This window comes from Phragmites australis, chromosome 20 (assembly GCF_958298935.1).
Source record: "Phragmites australis chromosome 20, lpPhrAust1.1, whole genome shotgun sequence".
Taxonomy (NCBI): Eukaryota; Viridiplantae; Streptophyta; class Magnoliopsida; order Poales; family Poaceae; genus Phragmites; species Phragmites australis.
Window position 1 is genome coordinate 12,914,785 of NC_084940.1, and position 12,176 is coordinate 12,926,960.

The 12,176-nt window shown below is 42.7% G+C and overlaps 1 pseudogene; it reads right to left on the reverse strand.

Annotated features, from left to right (window-relative positions):
- Window positions 1-1,994: 1,994 nt before the first annotated feature.
- Window positions 1,995-7,705, reverse strand: LOC133901472 (sulfite exporter TauE/SafE family protein 3-like; annotated as a pseudogene).
- Window positions 7,706-12,176: the final 4,471 nt, after the last annotated feature.

Genomic DNA, 12,176 nt, shown 5'->3' on the forward strand with positions numbered 1-12,176 from the left:
CGGCGGGTGATCATGGCTATGTGGGTGCTTGGTGTCGGATGATCAAGGAGGGTCGGGCGGAGCCAAGGGTGATCCTAGCTATACACATAAATGTCAAGCAAAGCATACAACGGAGAATAAAGATAGCATGTTAATAAAGTCAAGCAAAGGGGATATCAGTGAAAGTGACAAGACGGTCCAAGGGATCGTGAGCGGGAGAGACTTGTTGGTGATCAAAATCGCAAGACAGAGGATACGTGTCATCATTAGAGCGCTTGCTTCAGGTGGAAGCAAGTGATGGCTAGTCATGCTTTGAAAAGCATGCTAGGGTTTCACAGTTTGGCCTCAAAACCGTGGGAGGACTAGAGTAGTACGTGACACCATCGTAAAGCTTACATCGAGGCGAAGCCAAGTCGTGAAGGCGCCGAGACCGTCCAATAAATAGAGAAGAAAATAGATCAAAATACCCTTGATGTTATACATGAGTGTACTACAAGAGAGGTATTTTGGAAAAAAGTTAAAAAACTTAGGGGTCAAGTTTTTTAGGCCTATGAATGTTAGGGCTATGAGGGAGGTTGAGTCAGCTATTTGAGAGCCTAGAGTTAGGTTTTGAAGAAGAGGAGAGGGAAGACTTAGTCTTTGTAATAGGCTAGAGCTTTAGTGCGAAAAAACTTCTGTAATCTGTCGAAAAGAGGTTGTCCTTTGTTTGAAATGAAATTTATTTTCTCACAAGTGATCTTGTTCATCTCCTTCTAGTCTCCTATTTTTGGTTCCCTTGCCTTCGTGCAAGTGTTTCTAGTTTTCTGTTGATTTTCGTTTTTCTTTTGGAGCTACATTTTTATCCCTTTTGCAAAGTTACTCTTCTAGTTGCTAGAGGTATGAACACTCACATACTCATGTACATGAGTAGGTTTTAACTTCCCTTGCCTATGTACAATCAACTTGAGAGTTTCGTTGCCCAATGTCCATCTTGTTGGATCTTTGAATTTCCTTTGCAAGTTTCAGCCTTTATGGGGTGATGAGTGATGGATTGGGTCACTAGGGAACCTAGCGTTCAATTCTAACAATGAAACTCACTTTTCAATTGCTGTTCTACTGAAACTTCGGACTCTCCGCTCATTTCTCGTGACTCTCCGGATTTTCTGGGTTGATTCAGAGTTTTCGCTGCTTGTTTGTTTTGCTCTTTGTTATGATTCTCTTGTAGATGTACGTTGGGTGATTGAATAAGATAATGTCATCAATTTTATAAAAAATTTATTGAAGCGCCTATTCATCTCCTCTAGTCGTCACTCTCGATCCTACGCTAAGAAATGGAAGTCGGCCTCAAGATGTATAGCAAGTGTGCGGTGTTGTTTGGAAATGATGATCGATGTCCAACAACTCTTCCAAGATCGTCGCGTAATACCATATGAGATCAGTCGTGTTTGCCTTGTTCAGTCCTTGTCCTTGTTGGGCCTGTTAGTGAGTACGTCAACATGGTGACGCACGCAACCCGGCCGTGCTTTCCAAGCACGACAAGGGAGAGGGTGCTCCACTTCAAGTAGTTGTTCGCTTGCACTACCCAACGGGTACGGAATCAACCCTTTAATGTTGATCACACTCACTGCTCAGATTACCAAGGAGTGGCCATGATCCCGGGAGCGGACGAAGTGGATGTTAAGGTGTCGCTGGTAGCGGCGACAATGGCAGAGGCAGCGGCAATGGCTAAGGTGACAGCATCATCAGTGGTGGAGGTGTGGCTACCGGCATCCAGTGGCCTGAATTCTGTAAGGACACAATGGGCTGGAAGGAGACGATTTATTCATTTGGTCTCTTAGGGCAACGCCCCTTCTTTTTGCTGCGCTTCTTGTTGATTCGGATGGTATAGGACTGGCCCGTGTAGCCCAATTTTCCGTTGTGCTATACAGCCTAACTACCCGGTAGCCTATATCCGTGCATTTTTTTTCTGGAAATATTTATTCAGATTAAGAATTCTTGAGATATTATCCTTGAATTTTGGGTAAATTCATTTGGCCCTAGGAAAATCCCTGGAAAACCAAACCACCAACGAGTCCCGCCATGATACCGAACAGGCAGTATGCGAAGAGCTGTCGAGGTTCCAGGGTACTCTGTTGGCTTCCCTTTGATGATAACACCCTCTTCCCACTCATCAGTCCATGCGCTTCGTACATGGTCACTCCTACGGACACTGGGATCTACATCCAACCGGTAGAGAGATATTATCTTGTCATGTTTTCTAAGGTTTTGTTTTCATAGGAGGATCGCAATTTGAATCCTTGATTTAGCATAAATTTGAACTAAATCGTAAAGTTCCTTAAACAACCCCTTGGCCAAACAGATCCTAAATGACGTATGGTTTATATCGATGCCAGCGCTCTACATATTTTTATTTTCAAAAACTCGGTACCTGGAGAGAATTCAAGATCCAGTATAACGCGGAGCAGGAAGCAGTGTAGTTCTGCAAATATGAAAAGAAAACAGCACAGGCATTATTACTGTTGAAGGGAACAAAAGAAGCAGAGAGAAAGATTGGCAACAGTTCATAATAATTTACACGAGGGCCTACTGAATGTTAGATGAGGCTGGCATTGATGTTCTCAACCATTTTGAATGGTAATTTTGCGTTCGAAATCCTTACCTTGGCGACCTGAAGCCCAAGGAATGCCGCCCACACAAATGCGAGAAGATCGAACTCCTTCCAGTAAACATTCTTCAGAACTGATGTCTGAAATGTTGGAAATTTTGTGGCTTAAAATCCATATGATTATGGTTTCGGAAAAAATGCAGGTGATTCCTTGGGTATACAATCATTAGATGTTTACCTTCTCATCCGATGGGGTTTTTGCGTCAGCTGCATCAGCTGGTCCTATAGGGATTGCTGTTGCATGCTCAGGTTCCTGACCTGAAATGTTGAGAAGAAAACAAACGAGGAAGAGCTTTTGCATCGTGAGAGATAAACACGTTGTTTTGATGCTCCCTTACATATTTGCTCCAGCCTTTTTGCTGCCTGGAAGATATGAAAGTAATGCCATTAGTATATGTAGAGATCGATGATGTATTAAGAGAGGGTTGAATTAGGATATTTAAAATTATTTGACTCTAAAAATTTTATAAGATAAATCTATATTAATTTTTATCTAAATGTGTTCTAAATTTATCTAGTGTTATCTACTTTACCATTCAAAAGGTTTACAACCTATAGCTAATTCTAACAAACCACTCTATGAAAATAAACATGCAATGATAGATTGTAAATATGTAAATGTAGAAATATAAAGATGATAGAGAGAGCAAATTCGGCACAAAGGATTTTTATCTTATAGTACTGATGGCATAAACATCATTCCTAATTAATATTGGAGCAGCTACCTAGGCTATAACTCACGGATAGCACACGGTTACGACCCTTGAGCCACCTAGGCCTCAAATAGGTTGAGCAACTAAACCACCAAGATAAGATCTCACCATAAACCTCTCTTCTGATCACTTGCCGTCATCTTCACTTCGGATCTTGAGTCACCAAGGCAAGAGTCTCCGCGTCCCTATAAAAAAGTCTTGCCACCGCTTCACACCAAGTCAGAGGGTCAATAAGCATGAGCCACCAAAGCTCACGATGCCGGTGAGTCATTAAGACTCCAAGGTGTTGACGTACCACTTGGTACAATGTAAGATTACTCTTTGATCCACTCTCTAAGCAACAACACCTAGTAACAACTCTCTCTAGGCCTAATAACACTAATCACTTCGTAATATTATGCTAATTACCTTAGATGATCACTTTTTAGCACTTTGGTGGTTTGGACTCTAGCACACTCAAATAGCTGAGTGGATGGGTATTTATAGCATCAACCCCGTGAACTAGCCGATGTTTCAACGGCTTAAACAAACTATGAACACCAGATGATCCGATGTCAACAGTAGTACAAACACCGGACCATCCAGTGTGTACAACAGTACAAACTAGCTGTTAGAACTCAACTCAAACTCATTTTGAACACCAGATATTCTGGTGCAACCTTGAACTTCATCACCGGACCATCTGGTGTTATTACTTTAGCCGAACGAGCCACTTTGTCTAGCGTATAGATCTTTAGGACAAGGACCATCCAACACATTACAACCATGCTAGACTAGCCGTTGAGACATTATCCTGGAAAATGCTCTGGTGCAACCATCCGGCGTGTACATCTCCGAGCACCAGACCATCCGTCATTCAAACCTTCCCTCTAAAGATCTGCACTTCTCCGGTAAAACACTCCGATGTTCATACCACTCTAACACCGGACCATCCGGTGTGTTGTTTCTGAAAAATTTCTTCTGAGCAAAGAACACTCAAGTGTGTACAATAATCAGAGCACCGGATCATCCGGTGTAGTCATTTTTCCTAGGACTTTTCTAATTCAACCAATCTTTATCTCGGCTGCAGTGACATCTTCATGTATTACGTCAATAAGACATACTAAAGTATATATTTGACAAATATATTAGTCCCATTAACTACGTTATTATTAATCATCAAAATCACATATATATCCTAAATTAGCCGCTATAATATCCTCAAGGGCATGTTTGCTACGTTATAACATGAAACCAAACAAAATATGTAAAGATAAAACTTCACTATTCACAAAGATGACAAGGAAATTACAAATTACCCTTTGGATTATTGTCTCTTTTTTCCATGTCTTGATGCAGGGAATATGTTGAAAATGTGGCAAATACAGGTACGAGAGCGTTATCGGAAAATACAACAAGTTGAACAATCTCAAATGCCAAACTGGAGGTCACCACGATGAAATTCTCGCTGTGCTAATCGAAACAGATATATTATTTGCATATTTCCGACGATCCAAAAGATACCAAGGAAACAGTGCAAAACTATCATCTGACCTCATCATGACGTCATCCAAAGTGAGCATTGTGATTGCTGCCGTGGGCCACGTATCAATATTAACTAGGTGAACTCTCCGCTATGGGAATTTGGGGTAGTTTTAAACGAACACTGGATGATGAACCAAAGATTAAAGTAGCAGGTTATTGAATTAGGAGAATGGAGTATGGAAAAAACATTAGGGGTCCCGATGGGAAAATAGAGGGATAGTTTGGGGGAATAATAGTAATATATGTTGTTAACATTTTCTTGTTGATGTTACCTGACCAAATCTTAGCCTGATGGACATACCGATACGGTGTGAGCTTCAGTAGTTCAAATTACTCATGAACCAATAATATGCAGGAAATGAGAATATAAATGAAATGAAATTACTGACCGAGGGAAGTTAGTAATTCAAATTACAGGTGGCTTGAGTAGAGAACACAAAATTAAGATGCATAGTGTAACAGCAATGGTAGCCTAAAAGTCATACGAATTCCTTCTCCCGCCTGCTCGGCTTCTCTTGAACGCCTTTAAATTTCACTCGATCGCTCTCTCACTTGCTCTCGCTCTCTCACTCCATCTCTTCGATCGCCTGCCCTCTCCCCTCCACCGCTGTCGCCGTCATCGCGATGGATACCCCGCCTTCTTCTCCCGCTCCAGCCACTCTACTGCCGCCTCCACCGCCACCTTCTACGGCCACGCCACCCACACCCGCGCCGTCATTTGATGATGAGGTGGAGGCCCCACCGGCGGAGAGCTCAGATGAGGTGTAGAGCTCGGACTCCGGCGATTTAGCGGGGTCCCCCCTCCTTCAACGACATGTGGGACTACTTCCTCGACGAGCCAAAGGCAAAGAACCCTTGAAGTTCGGATGAGGAGGAGGAGGATGAGGAAGAAGAGGAGTGGGAGGGGGAGGAGGAATAATAGGAGGAAGAGGAGGTCGGTGATGACAACGACTATGACGACGAGGACGATGACTACTTCGTCGTCATGCCCGACTGGTAGACGCGACACACTGTTTAGGATTTAGTGATTTAATTATATATTAGTGTGCTATAAAGCTCTAATTCTACATATTAGTAATATAAACCTTAGTTAAATTATTACTTGCTTGTTTAAATTTTATTTTTTTTGTCCTGAATTGAGTATCACTACCGATTTATAGTTAGAACTGGCAATGATAAATATACAAATCAGCAGAATAAGCTCAAGAATCGGCAGTGATAGTTTGTATCACTGCCGGTTTGTTACATGAACTAGTAGTAATATGTATAATCACTACCGGTTCTGTAACCGGTAGTGATAATCATACAACTTATTATGTGGTTTAAAATCTGACAGTAATATAGTTTTTGAACTGGCAGTGATGATATTTTCTATAGTAGTGTTTGCTAGTGGTGAACCGAACACCATGTTGTACACTCCTAAGCCTTCTTGTTTCCTACGCAGCATACTTGCATATGTCTTCAAACCCCATGTACCTGGGGAGGGATGCCAAGCTCCAAAAAGAGTGGCCCCATGATGAAGGCCACCTCCAAGACCCAGCAGACCACCGACGAGTCCCGCGATGATACCGAATAGGCAGTACACGAAGAGCTGTCGAGCTTTCAAGGTACTCGATTGGTTTGCTTTCGATGATAACACCCTCTTCCCGGTCATCAACCCATGCGCTTCGTACATGTCACTCCTACTGACACTGGGATCTACATCCAACCAGCAGAAAGATTTAATGACATTCTTTACAATGCAACATTCATCTGTTATGTTCTAACATCCCTTACCTGGAGAGAATTCAAGATCCAGTACAGCGCGGAGCAGGAAGCCGTGTAGTTCTGCAAATATGAAAGAAAACAGCATACACCTTACTATATTGCTGTTGAATATGACAAGAGAAGCAGACAAAAGATTCTCAAGAACCACACAAATTTATGCAAGATCCCACCGAATACCAGATGAGGCTGGCATTGATATTATCTACAATTTCAAATTGTAATTCTGCGTTTGAATTCCTCACCTTTGCGATCTGAAGTCCAAGGAATGACACCATACGAATGCAATGAGGCCGAACTCCTTCCAGTAAATGTTCTTCAGAACCGATGTCTGAAATGTAGGATGGTTCCCAGATCAAAATCCTAATGATTATTGTTTGAAAAAGGTACAGGTGGTTATGTATAAAATCATTAGATATTTACTGCCTCATCTGACGGGGGTTTTCGGTCAGCTGCAGCAGCCGGTGCGGTTTGGATTGTTGTTGCATGTTCTGGTTCCTGACCTGAAATGTTGGTGAAAAAAATGTAAGAACTTTGCATTTTGTGACAGAAGCACATGAATTCTATTATTGCTCTCTTACATATTTGCTCCAATCGTTTTGCAGCCTCCTGGAAGAAATCAAAGTAGTACCATTAGCATTACAGAAGACCCAAAAAAACAGAAAAAAGCTTCACTGTTCTTAAAGATGACAATGAAACTGCAAACGATTACCCTTTTCTTTATGGTCACTATTTTCCATGTTTCAACACCCTTCAGAAAGGCCTTTGTTGATGTGACTGTCGTTCAATTTCGAGATGCAACCCATGGTCATTCATGGGAAATTAGATAAGCAATTAATTGTCGTCGTGTTTGAAAAATTGAAGTGACAAAATAATAAGCACCTAGGAAAAGGATTAGCAGGAGAGCCGTGACCAGCCAGTCCAGGAAAATTACATTGAAAATAACACCGATGCTAACCCCAAGCATCAGCATTGGCTGCATGAGCAGGGCGAGATCGTAGTCGATCAGCAGCATGTCCAACGTCGGGTGCTTCAGCTTCATATTGTAGTAGACAGTCGAAACGGATGCGCTCATGATCATGCCTGCCCCAAAATAGTTTAGCATCTCAAATTCTCAATGTAAGCACCGTACCAAAACGAACAGATGATGTACAATTAACTGTTTTTGTTACTTAAATATGTACTAGTATATAAATTATATATTTTTCCTAGAGAAGATGTACAAGTTAAGCTACTATAAGTTTGTTTTCAGAGCATGCACGGGAGAAGACATATGGATTTGCTGGCCCTCAGTTGGCATTCTCATTCCCTTCAGTGTTCAATTAGACAGAATTTGAGAATATATGAAATAGAGGATTAATGAACCATTTTATATGGACATCATGATTCTAATGTGTTACAAGTATATGTACAACACGAAATGATTGGCTCTTCAATCAGAAACATCCTACTACTGTCCATTGCAGAACAAGTTTCTTCCATGAGTTACGATTGGTAACTCATAGGGTGAATAGTAGATTTTTTAATCAACTTTGCCCATAGATGATCTCAGAATGTAAATTCTTTGCTTTACTATGTTTTTTTTTTCTCCCTAACTCTTCTTTGTATGTATAGATCTATTTTTGGAAGAGATGTTGCGGGCAGTATCCGAGAAGGAAACTTCCAAGGAGGCATGGGAGTGCACCAAGATGATGTACCAAGGTGCCAAACGCGTCAAGGATGCTCATGTTAAAACCCTCAGAGAAGAGCTGGATGGCTTGCAGATGAAGAGCATGGAGTCGGTCGACGACTTCGCAATGAAGGTGAATTCCATCGTCAGCATGATTTGTGGGCTCGGCAACAAGATGGAGGACTCGTATGTGGTAAGAAAGATCCTCAGAGCCACACCAAACAAGTTATTGCAGATCGTCGTTTCAATCGAACAATTCAGTGACCTCGAGACCATGACAGTTGAGGAGGTCTTCGGCAGGCTTCGGGCGTACGAAGAAAGATTGCGCGGCAACGACGATGACATCGACATCAATGCTAAGCATGTGTTGCTCACCAAAGCCCAATGGAGAGCTAAGGAGAAGGATGAAGATAAGCATATGTTGCTCAGCCGAGAATAATGGAGGGCTAAGGAGTAGAAGGATGGTGGTGACGGCTCCTCCAATAGCTCTGGACGAGGTAGCAAAAATCGGAAATTCGACAAGGCTAAAGTGAGGCACTACAAGTGCAATGATTATCGGCAATTCCAGTGGGAATGCAAGAAGTCGAAGAAACAGTAGAAGATGTTGTTTATGGCTGCAGAGGAGGATGACCATCCGACGCTACTCTAACATGAAGAAAACAAGAATAAGGGGGAATATTAAAAATTAATCTTGTTTTATAGTAGGTTTAGTTTTGGTATGCATGAGAGTCCATGTCAAAGTTAAAATAGTGTCCTAATAGGAGTAGGAATAGAATTGTATTGGAGTAGGATTCAGAGTCTAGTATTTGACCCCTATATAACGAAGGGAGGGGGTACCCCATAAGGTGCCCCGAAGAAGAGAAAGACTATGAGAAAAAAGTCGATCAATTTGTAAGGTCGAGAAGCTCGGAAGTACTCGGTTAAGTACTCAGCGAGCTCGGATCAAGAGAAAAACAAAGGCTAAACTATCGCGGTCTCAGAAACTCGTATGTTATTATGTTCCTATAATTATTCGATCCTGGATATCAAAACCAACATGAATCCCAGTAGTGCAGGAAGTCACAGATAAAATGATAAACCATGCAGTACGCGTATATATATATGGAGTCGCTTGCAGTACCGGCCAAATGTAGTGGTATGAGTTGCCACCAGTCCACCACGTCACGTTACACGCCACGCCCATCCCCACCGGCGAAGGCGCCGCTGATGCCGCGGCGCGAGCTGGCGAGAGCCCCGTGTTGGCGGCGGCCACGGCGACAGCGAGCGGCTGCCACCTCCTCCCCATTTCCTTGGCGTGCGTGCACCATACCGCGCCGCTACTGCCACCCACAAGAGCGTACGTGCATGCTGGTCGCGGATGGCTTTCCTGGGACGGGGAAGAAGTGCAAAGTTTCTTTTTTTGAAAGATCCTAGCGAGCTAGAGATTAAGCTAAGCATATATTAAAAAAAAAGAATTAACTCAGTTTAAAAGGAAAATTAGGTCCGAAAATCTTAACAAATGCACGGTTTTAGAGAGAAATCAGCACCCAACCCCAGGATGACAATACGGACTCCAATCGACAGATGACACCAAACTCAAAAAGACACAACCAGACAAACGATGAAGCCCAACCCAACTCAACTCACGCACTACCCAGCTATCTTAGTTGGCGAAACCCTGCTTCCACGCCACATCTCAAACTCTAAACGGTTAGCGGAGCTCTGCTCCCACGTTGTACCTCCCCTCTTGGTCGACAGAAGCCCAACTCTCACGTCGCACCTCATCTCACAAACCAAATTGGCAGCACGCCGCTTCAAAGGAGCACACATCGGACCAACACCGTTGTCGAGAGGCGCCAATCAAGAGGAGTCGACGACAATAGAAGAACGTAGGGGTCAACCTACAAGAGAAAAGCAAAGAACCCCAAAGTAGCCGAAAAGTGCGGAGAGAAGAAGGCGACGCCTTCAGGAAGAAAGTGACGCCAACGTCACCGTCGCCCGTCTAGAAGCCCGAACAGGGTTTTCACCCAGAGAAAACAAAGAAGGGAAAGTCACCACGAGGTCATCTCCAAGGAGGGAATGACGCCAGCAAGCGTCACCAGCCACAGCCTGTCACGTCCCAAATTTCGTAATCGCATGATTAACCTTAATCATGTGTTATTAGTGTAATAATTAAATTTGAGATAAAATATTTTGGCACACTAAAGTACTTCGTTTTGAGTCAATTGGAGGAGAGAAAGAAATTCAGGAGAGAAAAGAATTGAATTCGCAGTTAGAACAGACCTTCTTTCTCTTCCATATGGGCCCCATATGTGGCCCTACCATCCCAACCATCAAAAGGGACAGCCCCCACCTAACCTCTCTCTCTCCTCCTCACTCCACTCCCGTGCTCCCCACCAGCCAAGGAAGCAAGGGAGCTCCCCCTCTCAAGATCTCTCACTCCTCCTCGATTTCCTCTCTTCAGAAGTCGAACCGAGGTGCGCATTTGGTGTTTACGTGTTCTCTAGCTCATAAGCTATCCATTCCTCCAATTCATTTTTGTTTTCCCCGAGGATTCGAGCCAATTTTGGTATCTTTTGGTGTTTAGGGTTGAAACGTGAGGAACACCGAATTTCTTCATCTCCCAAGCATTTCACTCTGTTTCCTTCATCACCCGACGGTCACTAACCTCCACAAACACCGTGGGTAAGTCTCTTAGGCTCCCCATGGCATGAATTCATGATTTGGTAGGTCAATTTTGTGATAAAGCAAAGTTCATGAGTTCTTGATGCTTTGGACCAAAATGAGGATTAGATGAGATTTGAGTTAGGAATTGAGTTGCTGGGTTGATGAGTGAGTTCTAGACCCCATAAACTACCTCAAACATGTTCCCATTTGGATTGGAGAGACTAGCAAGTCGATTTGGCAAAGTTTTCCCCTTTTTAGGAGCAATTTTGGACAGTTCGGATTCTCCGCAGAAATTCAAGGATATTCCGCAAAACTGTGGAGTATCCGTAGAAATTTACGGATACTCTGCAGTTACTGTTTATCAGGCAGTTTGCGGCCTGTAAAATTCATAATAAATTCTCCGTAGCTCCAAAAATTATGTAACTAATTTTGTTGGTTTCATAATAACCTCCTCTACCTATTAAAAATGTTCCCAGCTATGAAACAATTAATTAACTTTTCAGCATAAATTAAGGCTCTATTAATTCACTGTTAATTCTTTACAAGTTCAAAATGGGTGAATCCAATTTTGCTAGTTTTCTTATGACTTGTGCTAACTAGAAAAAGATATTCATGCAATTTAAAGTATATTTTTATGGCTTTTCTTCATATGCATATTGTGGCATGCATTGTTGCACTTCATTCATACTCATCATTGCACACGCTCTCCCTTTTAGTGAACGAAGAACCAGAACGTAACGCGAATGTGAGCGAAGGCGGCAGCGAGCTCCCGCATTTCTTTGAATTCTCTGCGGGGAGTGTCAGGAAAACCCAAGTGCAGTAAGGCAAGCAACTAAGCATTTTGCACCTTTTGTTCAAATGAATGGAGTCTAAAAATTGATAATATGTTTCAAGTCGATGTCGGGCAAATGGGTAGAACCTATGTTGTTTGCATAATTCGTCTACCTTGAATTGTTGTTCATCCATATCCTTGTAGCCATAGTCACATGGTCGATCTCTAAGAGTCATCCGATATGCTTAGTAATGCTTAAGTCATCGGTAGAAGTCAAACGATGGTGTCGCCGTTGTTCACAAGCTTAGGGCTTACACTTGGTTCACAAATACTTGATGATGATGAAGAGATGGTCGGATGAGTGGTGAGAATGAGGCGAGATGTGGGCAGTGTTAAGGGTGTATCTGCTTCAGAGGAAAGTCCTGGGGGCATTCAGGAGGAGGAACCCGGGTACCATAGACCGTT